This window comes from Neolamprologus multifasciatus, chromosome 10, assembly GCF_963576455.1.
Source record: "Neolamprologus multifasciatus chromosome 10, fNeoMul1.2, whole genome shotgun sequence".
Classification (NCBI taxonomy): domain Eukaryota; kingdom Metazoa; phylum Chordata; class Actinopteri; order Cichliformes; family Cichlidae; genus Neolamprologus; species Neolamprologus multifasciatus.
Window position 1 is genome coordinate 6279738 of NC_140448.1, and position 17565 is coordinate 6297302.

General features: G+C 45.0%; 1 protein-coding gene across 4 annotated transcripts in view; it reads left to right on the forward strand.

Moving 5' to 3' along the window:
• Positions 1-4390: 4390 nt before the first annotated feature.
• The window catches only part of camkk1a (calcium/calmodulin-dependent protein kinase kinase 1, alpha a), a 62755-nt gene continuing 49580 nt past the window's right edge, over positions 4391-17565 (forward strand). For 3 of the 4 annotated variants that reach the window (XR_014876377.1, XM_085174053.1, XM_085174057.1), the window contains exon 1: positions 4749-5505. The gene's annotated coding sequence lies outside the window, so the exon portion shown is untranslated. The other variant, XM_085174056.1, reaches the window with a different exon arrangement.

Below are 17565 nucleotides of genomic sequence, written 5' to 3' on the forward strand. Positions count from 1 at the left end.
TAGAGCCTGTAGCATTCTGCCTGTTAGCTTAGCACAACAACAAAAAGGCCTCTCTCACCCAGGAAACACGCAGAGAGAGAGCGTCACCCTGTAACCATGGCAACCGTAACGCTGCCGCCTGGAACAACAGAACGTAGCTGTCAAACAAAACCCAAACAGTCCTGACCCGCCACAATATGAAACAGGGAAGTACCGCCGTGTAATCCATTTATTTCAACAAAGTAACTGTATTCTAAATACCACCTTTTTAAACGGTAACTGTAACGGAATACAGTTACTCATATTTTGCATTTTAAATACGTAACGGTGGTACATGTATTCCATTACTCCCCAACACGTGTCATCTCTCTGGGCTTTTTAAGAAGGAGAAAGGTGTAAATTATTTATTCCATGCTCTCATATGGAACCGTGTCCAGTCCAGCTCAGTGAGCTCGCTGAGACTCAGCACAGCTCTTTTATGATCATGTAATCAAAGGTTCTTCAAAAACAGATGTTCTTACATTCAGACTCTTTGACTGTAATATAGGGTGTACAGCACGCATACAGCATGTGCAGTATTTGGCATTAGACTTAAAAATATTACACATGCAAGTTTAATTCATAAGCCATCCAAAGATGTTCCTCTTTGCTGTGGAGCGTCCTCGTTTGATATGACCAACAGCAGATGTGTGACAGGTTTACGATAAAGTCCTGCTGGTTCAAGTTCACACAGCACTGCAGCCACGTGCACAGTCTGCATCGCTGTAGCCACAGTCTGCATCGCTGTAGCCACAGTCTGCATCGCTGTAGCCACAGTCTGCATCACTGTAGCCACAGTCTGCATCACTGTAGCTACGTGCACAGTCTGCATCACTGTAGCCACAGTCTGCATCACTGTAGCCACAGTCTGCATCACTGTAGCTACGTGCACAGTCTGCATCACTGTAGCCACAGTCTGCATCACTGTAGCTACGTGCACAGTCTGCATCACTGTAGCCATAGTCTGCATCACTGTAGCCACAGTCTGCATCACTGTAGCCATAGTCTGCATCACTGTAGCCACAGTCTGCATCACTGTAGCTACGTGCACAGTCTGCATCACTGTAGCCACAGTCTGCATCACTGTAGCCATAGTCTGCATCACTGTAGCCACAGTCTGCATCGCTGTAGCTACGTGCACAGTCTGCATCGCTGTAGCCATAGTTTGCATCGCTGTAGCCACAGTCTGCATCGCTGTAGCCACAGTCTGCATCACTGTAGCCACAGTCTGCATCGCTGTAGCCACAGTCTGCATCACTGTAGCTACGTGCACAGTCTGCATCGCTGTAGCCACGTGCACAGTCTGCATCACAACTGCAAACACAGGACTAAATAAAGATTATTTGTTAACGTCATGTATTTTTTAATTGTGTTTTCTGCAGTCTGTGTCAGGGATCCTGGGTTTTTGCTTGAGTTTTGCATTTTTGTAGGTGTTTCGTGTGTATTCTCTTTGTGTAGCAGAGATTTCTCGACTGGTTTCTTTATGGTTACTTTGTCAGTGTAGTTTTGCTACGAATTACAGTCTAGTTCCTGTTTTAACTCCGTGAGTTTCACTTTGTCCTGCTTCCCCACGTGTCTTCTTGTTAAGTCCCTGACTCTCTGTTAGTTTTCTTTTGTTGTGTTGTTACTTCCTGTTTTATTTTGTTAGCAGTCGTCGCCTGTGTCTTGTTCCTGGTTTTACTTCCCCTTGTCTTGCTATCCTTGATTCGTTTCAGCTGTGTTTAGTTCCTTGTCGGCCATTTAAACCCTGCGTTTGCTTCTGTTCTTCATCATGTTGTACTATCTAATCTGTTCATTTGTTTCCTGCTTGTTCCTGTAGTCTTTGTTTAGTTAAATAACTTGTTTAGTTATTTGTTTCTCTTAAAAGTTAATTAGCTTTAATAAATGACTTAATTTGTCTGCATGTTGGGTCCACACTCTTTCACAAACCTGACCTGGTTTGTAAATGCTGTACAAAAGCTGCGTGTTAGTGTTTCCTTTGGAGGCACAACGACAAAAAGATAAACGCGAGCAAACACAAAAATAATGTTTCGTGCTGAGTTGAACCCTCTTGTGCATTTCCCCACCAGCACTGCTATTAAATGAAGACTTACGTCAGCTTAAATGTGTCTTAGAGGACGTGATGGATCCACTGCAGCAAAAGGCCTGATAGCAAATCGATGGGAGGCTCAGCTTTGCCCTGTCAGCAGTGCACATAATTAGATATATTGATTATGGTGTTATCTGTGACTGGGGGATCACTGGGTGCACACAGGAAGCAACTGCAAAGTGTTTCATTTAATAAACCTTTTCAGAGTCTGTATTACACAGTGATGCTAAGCTTTCTAAACACCTCGAGTCTCAACGGTCAGATGCTCTGAGTGCTTCTGCCAGATGCACATTTCATGCCTCATAACATGCTCCATATAATTTTTACCAAAATATTAGGAATGATTTTATTACTGCACTAAAACTTCACCCCTACTATTTTTGACATTACATAACAATTATATGGAGAATCTTATGGGACATAAAATGCACATATGGCATAAGGACTCATAGATTTTACTATTTCTTTCTCATATTTTCCCTGCTGGTAGCTGCATGGTACTACATCACACACCATCTCTCTCTTCTTCCACTGGCCACCTGACCTCCGTGAGACCGTTCGATGCTATTGCGGTACAGTACTGTTCAAACGTCCTGAGCCAACTCATTTTTTAACATTTTGCTTCCAAGGAGTCAAACTTGTGAGTTCTTTAATGCTGAGCTGAAGCTCTTCAGTTGTTGTTACTGTTGTTTGTTAATCCACTTAACACTAACTTCAGAATTGTACAAAAGGGTAAGACTCGATGGATGAACCAGTGATAGTGCCAACCATCACAGTTGGGAGTTCGCCTTGTAATTGGAAGGTTGCCGGTTTGAGCCCCGGCTCGGACAGTCTCGGTCGTTGTGTCCTTGGGCAAGACACTTCACCCGTTGCCTACTGGTGGTGGTCAGAAGGGCCGATGGCGCAATATGGCAGCCTTGCCTCTGTCAGTCTGCCCCAGGGCAGCTGTGGCTACAACCGTAGCTGCCTCCACCAGTGTGTGAATGTGTGGATGACTGGGTGTGTAAAGCGCTTTGGGGTCCTTAGGGGGGGCTAGTAAAAGCACTTTACAAATACAGGCCATTTACCATTTAACAGGCACGAATAGTATGTTTGCATAAACAAGATCATTTCTAACAGCTACTAACTTGGTGGCCATATTTTGATTTCCAAAAAAGAGAAAACTTGGCTCAGGCATGAAGAACTTTCTTAAAGAAACATAAAATCGTTCTGGACATTTTGACTAGACACCGGCCCCCCAGGTATTAAAGCCATAAAGCCTTTGAAAGCAAACGCTGTGGTGACAGTGATGCACAGTCTTGTTGGTATATGTGTGATTTCTATACATTTTACATCAGATAAAAACTTTGGTTGTAAGATTCAGATAATTATTTATCAAAAGTGAAACATTTTCAATGAGAATAAGAAAGTATTTCTTTGTGCCCCCCTCTCCCTGTTAATGCCCTACCTGCCCCCCTGGCAACACTTTGCTAGACCCGCCCCTGCACAGTTACCAGCTGTCAGCTACTTAGAAAAGGATCCTGGTGTTATTTGTCTCTCAGAAACAGTTCATAACTTCAACTCATCCATGTCACCTAAAAGGTAAACCTGTTTCTCCATCACCTGTTCAGCTCTGATGATTCAGTAAGGACATCTCCTGGTTTCATCTTCATGTTTCCCTCTCACCACATATCCAAACCATCATGACCAGCAGCTTTACAGCTGTGGCTCCAGCAAACATCAGCTGATACTAGAAATTAATATTAAATACATTCTAACAGCTGATCAAGCTTAAACGTGCTGCTGTTGTTTAGCGCGACATCCGCTGGTTTCCTGTTTCTGGCGCAAAGTGGGCGATAAACAAACAAGAGAGACGATCAGCTGATCATTGATCAGTTTCATGATCGAAGGAGCACCACCAAACAACTGAGTTATTCGGCCAGCATCTGGCCAATCCACCACCTTTCATTGTTTACACCGTTACACACACACACACACACACACACACCCATCGGCCCATAAAAACGAAAAATCACCACCGGGTGCCCGGTATGCCCGATGGCCATGTCAGCTATGGCCGTTAGGAGGGAGATTTCTTTCTTTTGCAGTTAGTCTGAAAGAAGGACTTGCGCTTTGGGGTCGTTTAAACATCATTTGGCGCGTTCCTGTGCGCTGCCTGTCGTGTCTGTGAGCGCAGAGCACGCGCCCACAAAGCAAGTTTGGGGATGACGTCACACACGGGTCCTCTGGCCATTTTTATCAGTCTCGAAAATCCCCCCCCCCCCCCCCCCCCGGACAGAACGTGAAAATCGGACATGTCCGGGGGAAAGAGGGCGGTTGGTCACCCTATTAACTGAAAACTGGACATAGTTCACCGCTGTGCGTCTTTCTTTAAATGAGGAAACTGGACAAGTAGAGGAAAAAAAGAAGAAGTGGCAAACCTTAAAAAACCCTCTTTAACAGATGAACAGTCTGCAAGCCACGTCCTTAAGAAATGGGGAAACATCCGGTAAAAACCCGGACACAGAGCATCCGGTCGTTGAGCTGATCACCTGCTGGTCACTGAAGTGCTCTCAGTGACGGGGAGGCGTTTATTTCATAGATTCAAAGAAAGGAGAAGAGCTGGATGTTTGACCAGCATCCGGTGGTAAGTGTGGGCCAGCAATTAGCCTGTTTCACCGAGTGCTTCTCTGATCTCCACTAATTAGTCAGACCTTCCCTGGAATTTTGTTTCTGGAGAAACGGAGCAGGATGGCCAGCAGAGGCGCTAATTACACTGTAGACACCGTCCAGGATCAGATGGATGATTGTGGCAGATCCACATCTGTGCTAATAAACCCGCTGATCTAATCCGGGACACACATGACGCTTTATTCTATAACACCAGGAGTTTGGCTGCTTTGTGTGAAGCGAGTAGTGACCAGTAGCGCCAGTGTCGGAGTTTTCCACGGCCGTGGCAGCGACTGGCCACGCTGCGGGAACAGGGCGGATCTTAGGACCCGAGCTTTCATTCCTCGTCGAATAACAAAAAGTTAGGGGTGCTCGGCGTGCTGTCGACGTGTGCCAAAGTGTTTGTGGTCAGCCCTTCGCTGCTGCTGCGCTCCCGTTGCAGTGGTGCAGCAGCAGTCAGCTGCAGGGCTGCGTGTGTTTGTGTGCGATCTGCCGCTGGGTGTCTGCACTACTCTGTGACTGCACTGTAAACAAAACGAGGCGAGCGCAGGCTGATCCGCCCGTGCTTTCCGGAAACGATGGCGCAAAACACGGGACACACCTCGGGTCAGCAGCCACACGCCTAAGAGGAGCCCGTCTGTGAACAAAAGGCAGCGAGAGAGCGACTCAAGCGGGCACCGCGCGTCCGAGCGGGACGACCCTCTGAATCCGAGGCTCGAGCACGCACCAGCGCTCTTTCTTTTTTGTGGGTAAGTGAAACTTTTCCTCTAAATCCTCGCGTGGTGTGTTCCCGTGTGGTTTCAGGGCAGTCGCCGTAGCGGAACACGGGGAAGTGCGCTGGTGTTGTTGTGCAATGCAGATGGAGCTCCCCGCACGTGTTTCAGTGATGCTCCGTGGATCAGAGAGGCTGGGTCACTGCAGTTTGTGCACTGAATTTTAAGCGCGTTTGCCCCCTCGAGCTGGAAGCTGCACCGAAACGCAGCGTTGCGTGATGTGGCGCTTATTTGTGCCACGCACCTGGCAGAACATGATGTGTTCTGCCAGGTGCGTGGCAGAACACCAGACACACCAGACACACGACGTTTGTCAAGAATCTAACTGTGCAAACCACGTCGTTGCACCTCTTCCAGGGTTTCTGTGGAGGGCCCAGTTTTAGCTCAGGTCCACACTGGTGTGTCTCCTGTGATCACAGGTTTCTCTCTGTGAGCCACGAGCTGTGATTATTTATTGATCAGAGAGCCAGCAGAAGATGAATCCTCGAAATGAACGTGTGAGTTTGAAGTCATCATCCTCTCAAATACCAGGATCATGTGTTAGAATTCAATTTGCTTAAGAAAACGTCATTGAAAGGATGAGCTGACTAAATATGAACTTTGTCCTGCGGTTGATTATATAGTTGCAACAAACGGTGCTCAGCCTGCACAGCGTGGAGGAGACAGGACCCACTCTGTTCGTTCTCTGTGCTCGATGAGCAGAAGATCTCATTTTAAGATCATTAAAAGATCTCAATTATTTACGCATTTTATAATTATATCGATAGGCTCATTATCATCTTACCTTTTGGGGGAGGGGGGGTAAAGGTGAAGAGAGCACAGAAGTGGAGGAAATGAGGCCACCTGTAGTTCAGAGTTAAACTTCTCCCAGTTTTGTTGAGTGTGGCTGAAGGAGCTTCCAACTGGAGCTCAGAACACTTTGCATTAACAAATGATGAGGTGTGAGATCATCTCCTCAACCAGAGCTGAGAGACTTTGAGCTAACAGCTTTAATTTAAAGACCGGGCTTTCTAGACACAGTCATTGTGACCTGCCTGCACTCGGTGTGACGGTCGTACCAGCTCATAAGGCTTGTTCTGAGATCTTCTCCCTGACAGCAGGGAGCCGCTCGGCTTGCCTGGAGAAGTTTGCTCTCACGCTTCATGAGGCAGGCGCCTGAATTTTTAGGATAAGATGACCTTTATTAGTCCCACAGGTGGGAAATTTGTTTTGTTACAGCAAAAGTGCAAAGTTATGTAGCAGAAATTAGAAAAACACTGGAATGCAACAAAATACAATAGAATAAAATAGAATAGAATAATATGGGCAATAGAATAAAATAGAAATACAAATACTATATACAACTGAGTAGGAAAATACAAAAATACAACTTCGTCAGAAGAAGAATTGCACATACAGCAGTGTTATTGCACATGTGTGGATGTGTTTGATCAGTTGGAGTCTTTGTTGTGGAGTCTGACAGCAGTGGGGAGGAAAGACCTGTGAAATCTCTCCGTCCCACACCGTGGGTGCTGCAGCCACTGAAGGAGCTGCTCAGTGCTGTCAGTCTCCTGCATGGGCTGGGAGATGTTGTCCAACAGGGATGACAGCTTAGCCGCCATTCTCCTGTCACTCACCACCTTCACTGGGTCCAGAGGGCAGAACAGAGCTGGCCCTGTGGATCAGTCTCTTCCTGTCCCCAGCAGAGATGCTGCTGCCCCAGCAGACCACACCATAGAAGATGGCTGAGGCCACCACAGAGTCATAGAAGGTCTTCAGGAGTGGGCCCTTCACTCCAAAAGACCTGAGTCTCCACAGCAGGTACAGCCTGCTCTGCCCTTTCCTGTAGAGGGCGTCTGAGTTATGAGTCCAGTTTGTTGTTCAGATGAACACCAAGCTACCTGTAGCTGTCCACAGCCTCGATGTCCATACTTTGGATGTTCAGTGGTTGCAGTGGAGGATGTTTGTGCCTGCAGAAGTCTTCCACCAGCTCCTTGGTTTTACTGGCGTTGGTCTGGAGGTAGTTCAGCTGGCACCAGTCCACAAAGCCTTGGGTCAGTCCTCTGTACTCCTTGTCGTTCCCATCAGTGATGAGGCCGACTATGAAGTCGTTTGAAGGATAGCTATAAATGAGCAGACTCATTCGGTGGTACACCTTGGAGAAACAATCAGCGAGTGGCTGAACGACACACAAATTGTTGCAGAGTCGTCTCTGACTTCCTTCCTAACACCAGCCTAAACAATTAGTCAGGCCTGGTGTTTACTCAGCGCAGAGAAAACCAGTTTCTGTTTGGCTCGGGCGACACTGTGATGACTTGAGTCCCTGCAGGCATGGTAACTAAAGTGACTTGAGCTGAACAGGCCGGAGGCTCTGTTGCAGCGGTGCTGACGTATTGTTTGGTTCCTGAGCAGCTCAGCTTCCCTCTTTTGGGCTTATTTACTGTTTGTTTTTCAGCACTATTAGCTTAGATTCCAGGAGTGGAAGCTGGAAACAGCATGACGGGCTTTTTAAATGCTTCTCCAGTTTGAACAAAACATGTGCACAGGTGACGGCTGCACTTTGGTCTTTGTCAAGTGATGTGCCCAAAAATGAGCCATGCATCTCCAAGAGTTGTTTGTTTAGAAGCATATTGCAGATATACTTTGATTAAAACAAGATTTTATTTCATTATTTGCTTTTGCATGGATTGCTTCGGTTTTCCTTGCACACTTCTTTTTTCCCACTGAAGGTGCCGATGGCTTAAACTGGAACCAACACAGCTCAGTGACTGAAAAGGAGGACATGTCAACAGCTCCCAGCTCCTTCAGCCCCTCTGGGGAATGACTTGCATGAGGCTGGGAGGAGAAAGAAATATGTATTGTGTGTGTGTGTGTGTGTGTGTGTTAGCATTAGTGTTTTAAATAAATCTTAAAGGCCTGAACATCGTTGTGCGTCGCTCTGTGACTGCTCGCAGCGGGTTGGAGATGACGACCTCTTGACCCTGCAGCTTGTCATTTTGGATCATTTGTGTCTGTAGAGCTTCAAGTACCATCGTTTGATCAAATCAAGGCCTTTCTGTTTGTTTGCACGGTGGTGTGTCCACTGCTCACTGTGAGAGAGCCCGGTGATCATCATCAGCTACACCTCTACATGTTTGTGTGTGTCAGCCATGAAGATTCACAGATTTGGATCCAAATGGAAATCTGTGCCTGACCTTTGACCTGGACTGGTGAGACATTATTCTTGGGATGCTTTGATAGTCAAATCAAGCCTGTATTTAATACACGAAGAAGTTCAGTTACAGCCTTTGTTCTTGGGTTGTTGGGTTTTTTAGGAGACATCAGCCATAATGAGTCATTTAGCAGATGTAGTTGTATAAACACTGTGTCAGATAGTGACAGTAGTCTTCCTCACCAGAGATGTAAGACGACTCATTACGTGCATCTCAAGTGTTTTCCAGTCTGGAGAGTGACGCTCAGGCCTGTTTGTACCCGCCAACGAGCGCTTTATTTGATGTCTCGCAGGCTTTCATGTTACAGCTGTGAGGAGCGAGCAGCAGCTGTAGTTTCTGCCTCCTTTGTAGAAGCTCGCGGTGTACTGTTGCAGAGTTTCACTCTGTCAGAACGACTCTGGCGCTGTAGGATGAATAGACGCATCAAGTAATTGTAACAGGTGAGCTCTCCAACAGGGCTGAGATGACCGAGCTAAAGCAGGTTAAGACGAGTCTGTGTCCCGCTCTGTTTTATGTATTGTTTCCTGTTCCTGTTGATGGCGCTTTCTGGATATTGGTCACTTATCAGCGCGGCACAACGCAGGGCGTGGTCTATATCCTGCTCATTCATATATTGAAGATTCAACAAGTGTGAACAATGAAGCCAACATGGAAACACTAATAACTGCAGTTCCTCCACAAAAAACACTCAACACTCTCAGACTCATGTTTAGGCTAAACTAGCAATGAAAAACATCTTTACTGTTACTCTCTATACCGAACTAGTGCATGCTGCAGTATCGTTTGGTTTGGTCAAATTGAAATATTCAATCATATTGAAAAACAAATCTTTCCATATGCATCTTTATATGCTAAAAAAGAAAGAGTAGCTCCAGCCCACAGCTGGGTACTGCTGGGTTTGTAGTTTGTCACACAAACTAATAGAGGTGGGAATCACCATACACCCCACGATACGATATTATCACAATACTTAACGCACGATACGATATTATTGCAATTTTTAAAAATATTTTGCGATATTCAGATTCTGTACATAAAGGTAAACTTTATCAATATTAATTTCTCTAATATCAAAGTCTCACACTCAGTCTTTCTCTCATTTCAGTTTGATTGTTGACAAACTGAACGGTTTGTATTACAGTCTAGTCCAACTTAACTGAACAACCATCTGGTACAATTATAGCTATTCTGAACTATGCAGTTTATGAAAACTATGCAGCCCCTTCAGCAACTGAAGAATTTGAAAGTAAATTAAAACAAAATATAATTTTACATTAAATAAAGTTTTAAACTTAATTAAAATAAAACATGTCTTAAATTAAAATAAGTAAACTGTCATGTTTATTGCTGCCAAAAACAAGTGAAACACATTTGGACAGTGAAGGAATGTCAGGATTCTTGCTCAGAAAAAGGATCAACATGCTCTGAAGTCAGAGCACAAAAACCTTTTTGTAACAAAATATCGATTTCTGCTGTCCCTGTATCCATACATTATTAGCAAACAAAATATCACCATGCTACACAGTATCCATTTTTTTCCCCACCCCTACAAACTAATTAGATGTTGTTGTCCTGAAATTATAAATGAGGAATCTCCATGTTTAGGATAAGTGCTCAAAATCAGTGATGAAGACATCAAGTACAAACTTTGAGGCAGCCTGAGCTACATTCTTGTGTGCCGAGCTGGGCTGCTCAGATCATGATGGTCTGCACAGAGTCAGTCAGCTAACACTGAATAAAAGGGTTGGTGAGGTAAAGAGACCCCCCCCCCCCTTTGCTTTATCCTCCAGATGACATTTTAAATGTCAGCCAACCTAACAGGAAGATAATTGTGAAACTTTAGGTGCAGGTAACAAGTTGTGTTATTTTACTTTTTAGAGGCGAGAGGTGTAGAAAGTGAATCCATTTAGGTCCTCATTAGTTCATCCTGCAGCTGGCACACAGCTTTATCTGCATATTGGCCTTTATCATTCAAAGCACGACCAGTAAGGACTCTGGGGGTCCTCAGATCTCTCAGTTAACCTCATCCAAGTGCTAGCCTGTACTCCACCCACTTGCACTTCTCGCTCGTTCTCATTAGTCTGTGTATGAGAGACACGGCACGTCTTAGAAGGCCAACATTAAAGTATTGATTAGTGTGTTTCTGTGGCTTTCCTGAAGCTTTGGCTTCGTAACCACATTGTGATTTTACAGAAATCCATACGGTTTGATATAGTAGTACTCTTAGAAAGACACATTGTTGTCAGGCTGACAGTATGACAACAATGCAAGAAAAATAACACAAGTAGCTCTTAAATCCCTGTAAGTTGTGTCTGTATTCATGTCCTGCTAACGTCGTTCTCTCGCACGGTCCCAGGGCCGGGAGCTAACTGAAGTAAATGTGTGGTTGAGTGTGTGCCTGCCCTCTGGAGACACTGATCTATGCTGCAAACTCCCCTGCAAACCCCGACATCAGCTTTCCCTCGGCAACACTTGTCACAGCGAACACCTTTGGGTTTAGCCTTACCTGCTCTGAGCACTCGACACCTGTTCCATATTTTTAGCTCACTTCATTTCCTTAAAGAGGGCCTGACAGTACACAGGGAGATACTTGTTTAAAGTGAAACGGTACAAAGATAAAAATAGTTAATGCATATCTCAAGTTATTTCAAGTGAATGCCCACACACTGGCAGAAGGTTCTGTCACCCAACCTACATGTGGCAGCTATGTGAAACATGTAGTAGTAATGAGACGGGCTTAAACAGATGGTATTGTCTTTGTTTACATCAACTTTTAAGTGATACATGGGTGGACTTGGGACCAGGTATGTTGTGCACTAAAAAGGGGGTGTTCGGCATGCTTCAGCTCCTAAATAAATGGATTGGTTCCATGTCGATATAGATGGAAGAGCCTACTTTGCAGTCCCTGATCATTAGCGATAGCACAGTACATTAAGATACAGGGTCCCGATGTGTAGTAACTGTAATCTGATTTTCAATCTTTCAGATTAAGTAATAGTGTAATTTGCACATGCAAATTACACATTGCAAATAGCAATGTCAGTCAGTCTGTCCACCACACCGGTGAAGACTGGGCTCATTCCTTTAATTATTCCTGCCTTGCTGCGGATTCGAGTGTTTGCTAATCGACGGTTGCACTGAAGTTTGGTTCAGACATTCATGTCCACCGTGAGATAAATTGTATACTGTAATTCTCCCTTCCACCAAGATGCAGTATTTGGTTTACAGTTACCGTATTTTTTGGACCATAAGAGATTAAACGAAACCAAACAGTCAGATAAGTCAAACTTTCCTCAACTCCTTCTTGCTTCCTCCACTTCTGTACCATTGATTCATTAATGCTGAATCTTCTGCAGCGGCTCTATTCCCATGTTGTTGCAGTATATTAATGACTAACCTCGTATTATGGATGAATTATCTCAGTTGTTCTCCTGACTGAAGTTTGGTCCGTTTACAGCATCCTGCCATGTGATTGCATTTGTCTCTAACCATCAGGAACCCTCACGTTAACTTTTATCGAGTGGAAAAAAGTTAGCGTTCATCCTCCAGCTTCACTGTGTTTATGCTAACATAGCTGTGTTGCTAGCGGTCACGTAGCACATCATTATATAGCAGCTAGTCCAACTTCAGTAACCTTACAAACGTCACTGCTGTTTAGTTTCTGTCTTCATTTATGTTGGAAGTGATAGCAGAGCTGTACGTTTGAATTCTTTCAGAAATCTGTCAGTCAGAACATGCTATATTATGTTTAGGTGGAAGCTAGCGAGCTAACTTCCTGCTAACTTCCTGCTAACTTCTAACTCTGTTAAATGTAATAAATTCTGTTTTCATGGATGCCTGGATGTTAAACTTAATTGTTACACCTGGTAAAGCAGCAACGCTGATCATTTTATTAAAGATGAAAGAATTTAGACAGTTTTTAACTCTTAGTGATGCTGCAGTGTTTGTTTGACTTTGGGACCTGAATTAGACGGAGTTTAGGACCCAGATTCCTCTGCGAGGCTCCTGACTACAGTAGCCGTAATGCTCCATCAAGCCGTGCGGCTTCGTAGCTTAGCAAAGTCGTACTAAAACATTTTTGTCAGATCTTTGAGCGCCGTGTAGCACATAAAACCGGTTCAAGGTCAGTGAGCACAACCAGAATTCATACATAAGGTGCACTGACGATTTTTGAGAAAAATAAAGGATTTTAAGTGCACCTTATAGTGCGGAAAATATGGTAATGTATCTCACAGCATGACAACATCAAAATCACAAATTAACACATTACAGAAGAAGTATACACCTTTCCTGCTGCTGTAAATTATCTGTGCAGACAGCAGTGGAGGTGGAGGAATCGACTCCCGTGGCCATCACAGTTGTGTTTTCAGCCGAGTTCTAACAAAAGGCAGCTTAAGATCTCCTCTGACAGTACGCTGCTCTTCAACTTCTCTATATGATGCTCTCTACTTTTCCTGCTCTGGGGCTTTTGCTGTACTGCTGTATAAATATAATTCTGCAGGAACGATGGACCTGCATGAAAGAGCTGGTAATCTTTTGATGAAAACCTGGAGGAGGAGCAGCATGTAACCCTGGGCCAGCTCACACCGGCACTCTTTTCTTTTTTGGGAGAGGGAAGCCTATTTTTGTGAGAGTTGCAGAGAATTGACCAACCTCAGCTCCTCACTCCAGGCTTCTGCATCAAAATTTCTCTTTGTAGCTGGCATAAGGGTGGAGAATAGCAGACGCTTCAATGCTGCTGCTAACGTTACTTACAAAGGAAGAGAAAGGCTTACAGCCCATAGGGTTTCTTACATTTCTCGAGAATAAACTGGCTCTGATATCAGTGGGATGAAGGATGTGGCTGGCACAATGGAATCATCACTGATCGCCATCAGCAGATGTAAAAAAGAAAAAGTCTTTTTATGTATATTGCAAGTTCCTTTTCCCCACTGCGACGTTTCCTAGTTACAGTGTGTGTGTGTGTCAGTGGCAGCTGTAACCTGCTGACAGCTTCAGTTTATAAAAAGCTGAAACACTTCAGGTATGTTTGCCCAAAACTGCCACTTAAAGGATTCATTGTTGGAATAGTTGCAGATGGCTCTTCTAGGTTTCCAGTTCATACCACACAACTGTGTCTTTGGTGACTTTTGACTTTGATTTGTCATTTCTTGTCTTTTAAATAATGTGTGTTATCTGCCAGTGTCCCACAAAGACTGAAAAATGTAAAGAACCTCTCTGGGCGCCATGATTAAGTCATTGAGGGCTAAACATTTGCTTCCTGTCTGATATCAGCAGCTTGCTCGTCGCGGGCCTCTGCCTGTGCCCTTTCCCCGCACAAACAACATAACCACTTGTTCCTGTAAGGATCTTCAGGCAGCTGGGGTTGTCTTTTTTTTCTTCACACATCAAATGCACATTAACAAATCTGTTCCAAAGAGATAACAGCGTAACAATTGCCTTTGTTCTGATGTTTATAATCCTGTGGAGGCCATATAAGCTTGGAAAAATGTCTTTTTTCCCCAGCGAGAATTCTCTGAAATGCTTTTCACAAAGGAGCTTATTGGCAGAGAAGCCGAACCTGGTCACAGGATGGAACGACCGTTACTCTCCGTTACATGTCAGGTGTAATGTGCAGCTAATTGCATTTATTAGATCATTATCCACAGTTGGAGGCCATGAACGTTGAGTCATGTTGTCACTGAGACGCCTGTAATCTCCACCCGTTCACACTGTCATGCTCATTAGACCGTAAAGACACACGTGAGCGTGAAACCGCATCGATGCGACCGTGTGAGGAGAACACTGTCTTCACTTAATGTGCCGCCGTCTCATCTCAGAACATCAAGCCTGCACAAAACCTCTTACAGGCTGCCGCACGTGAAATTTACACACCTGACAACCGTTCACAGCAGAAGCACGATAACCTTTCTGCCAAACGGAAATGTCAGCGTCTGGATCTACGCTTTGCTCTGAGGGAGCAGGAGCCTGTAGTTGTGGGTGAATCAGATTACTGTCATCATTTTAATGCACATTGTTGTCCTTGCTAGCAGCGTAGCCACACACGGCCAGACTGACATCATGTGAGTCTACGAAAGCATACAGCAAAGATTTATTAGCTGAGAATCAAGTAGCATTTTTTTGTTTGTTTATTGTGGTTCTAATTTCAGCTTTTGTGTTGTGTTTTGGTAGCCTGTCCAACCAAGTGTGCGTGTCGGTGCATGCGTCGGTGCGTGTCGGTGCATGCGTCGGTGCATGCGTCGGTGCATGCGAGTCTCCCTTCCCTGACTCTGGTTAAACATGTGGACTAACAGCTTCCTTTTCTTTTCACCAGTTAGTGTGTGTGTGTGTGTGTGTGTGTGTGTGTCTGTGTGTGTGTGTGTGTGTGTCATTCTGTCTGCAAACACAAAAGCTTAAGTGTTGAATGATTCCTGTTACAATGTTGCAGAGGTGCAGAGTGGCTCGTGTTAAGAATCCGTTCAGATTTGGTCTTCAAGGTTGACTCGATGATTTATTTTATTAAAAGCTTTGTAACACAGAAACTACGATTGTTGTGAGTTTGCATCCACCTAATAGACGCATTTACACGTTGCATAATACATTTACAAGCTTCCTGCTGCTGCTGGTCTTGCTGTTGGGCAGTCTAACATTGTGTTACAGAGTTCATAACCTGATAAAAGTAAGTGAATAACCGTATATTGTAACTGCTGATTATCTCATAGTGATACAGGTCAGATGATCACTGCTGTAACAGCCGACCTGCTGTCAGTATTTGTAGGGAGGGTTTTCCTGTGATGGTCCTGGCACTGGGGGTTTGTGTTCGGCTGCTTCCAGGCTGTAGCAGTCCATGACTCGAATGGTCTGAAGCTGTTTTAGCAGCAGGTGAAGGAGTAAAAGCGCATCAGGCAGAGGTGGCAATATACACTTGTGAATTCAGGTTATCTTGCTCATGTCTTATGCATTATTGTTAGAGACGACGGTAAGCTGCAGCCGCACCAGCAGCTGTGCATCAGAGCTGACACAGCAGCGTCCCTTCCACCTGACCACAGGGTTCAATGAGAAGGGATCGAGATCACTGGGATTGTGGCTCTTTGGGGGATTTAGTGTATCGCTCTCAATGGGAAGGATGGATGGCTTCTCATTCTGCAGCAGCACGTTAATCCTCTGCGGGTTCAAATCATCACAGATTACCAGGATCCTCTTGAGAGCCGTAAGTGGGAATTTTAAGAGTCTGCAAGAGACGGATAACGTTCGGTTTGTCGTCTGTATTAACCTGCCATCTCCGCTGGACTCAAGCCTGTGCTGACGCTTTCTAAAAGTAGGTCACCAGCTCGTAGGTTGTGCTGGTCAGCCTGAGCGGTGTCACGAGGACGGAGGGCGGAGCCGGCCTCACCTGAAAAGTCCTCTACAACACAACTACAACACAAAGGTGGGAGGGCGGGGTGGTCCCATTCCAGTCTGTCCTTATCAGAGACCCTTGTCTGGTAACATTTTCTAGATTCCAGGAAGGTCGGGCTTGTTGCAGCGTGCCGACTCATGAGTGTGAGCACAGGAGCAATAATTGGCTCATCCAACTTCCCTGAGTTTCATATCCTGTGTAATCCTGGGCTTATAACGCCCGAGGTAACCAACCCTGGAGAGGGTGTCCTGGATTTGTGTGGGATTGTCCCCCGGTGTATTTCTGTCCACTCACATTGATCGTCGCCCGTGGATCCCGGGGCGGAGCTTCCTGCCCGTTGCATCGCTCTGCATGGGTAGACGAGAATGTGTTTAACAGGTTTATGGTTCCAGCTAATTGTGTCGTACAGGTGCCAGATAATCCTGTGGATTGAATTAAAGAGTTCCGGGGATTAGTCTGTGCCGGCAAACACACTGCAAAGTGTGCAGCAAGTGTCAGCAACACTGTGTCAGCACCTGTGTGCAGCTCGAGTGTGTGACTTCACACACCTGAGCCTCCTGTGCTGGATATCAGACATGAACCTGTGAGTCTCTGTTTGGGAGGACGTGGTCTCAACGGTCTTTGTTTTGTGTAATAAGTTACATCCTATAGATGATGTTTGTTTATTGTCATTTTCCCATCATGTGTTTTCATCTACATACTGAACATTTTCAGTCCCCACACACAAACCTCACAGCTCTTTGGTGCTTTCACTGGTTTTAATTCATGTCTAAATGTACACTTTATTATTTATTATTTACAAACTGTAATCATTGAAGTTTTCATCAGGTCACAGTGGGGGTGGGGGGGGGGGGACGTGGGGTGGCTCATTGCAGCATTTGGTGCTGTGGTTTGCAGACTGCTGACTCTGAGACGTGTAGGAAACTGTCATCATTCGCTGTTGTCCCCCAAGAATAAGTCGTGTTTGACATCAAATACATTCATCAGTCACAGAGATGAGAATATCCCTTAGATGTGCCCACAGCTGTTGGCTGATTACAAAGTACTCTTGCTGTTTCCAGAGGCCCTTAAGCTGCTGCAGGGTCACTTGATGCAGGTCAGTTCTGATGATTAGAAAACCAACCTGTAGCTGCACAAAAAGTGGAACATGGGAAAAGCCAAAAAAGCCAAATTCCTTTTGTTTAGAGAGCGACCGAAGTATCCCCCAATGCTTTTTCAAAAAACAAAATGTGCGTGCGTGTGTGTGTGTAGACACAGAAACTATGTAAAATCCACACTGTACCATAGGCTTGCTCAAAGGTTCATCAGTAGCAGCCAGTTCACCAGCCAGAGACCTCAAGGCGCTTCATAGATACAGAGAAAAACCCAACAATCATATGACCCCCTATGAGCAGCACTTTGGCGACAGTGGGAAGGAAAAACTCCATTTTAACAGGAAGAAACCTCCAGCAGAACCAGGCTCAGGGA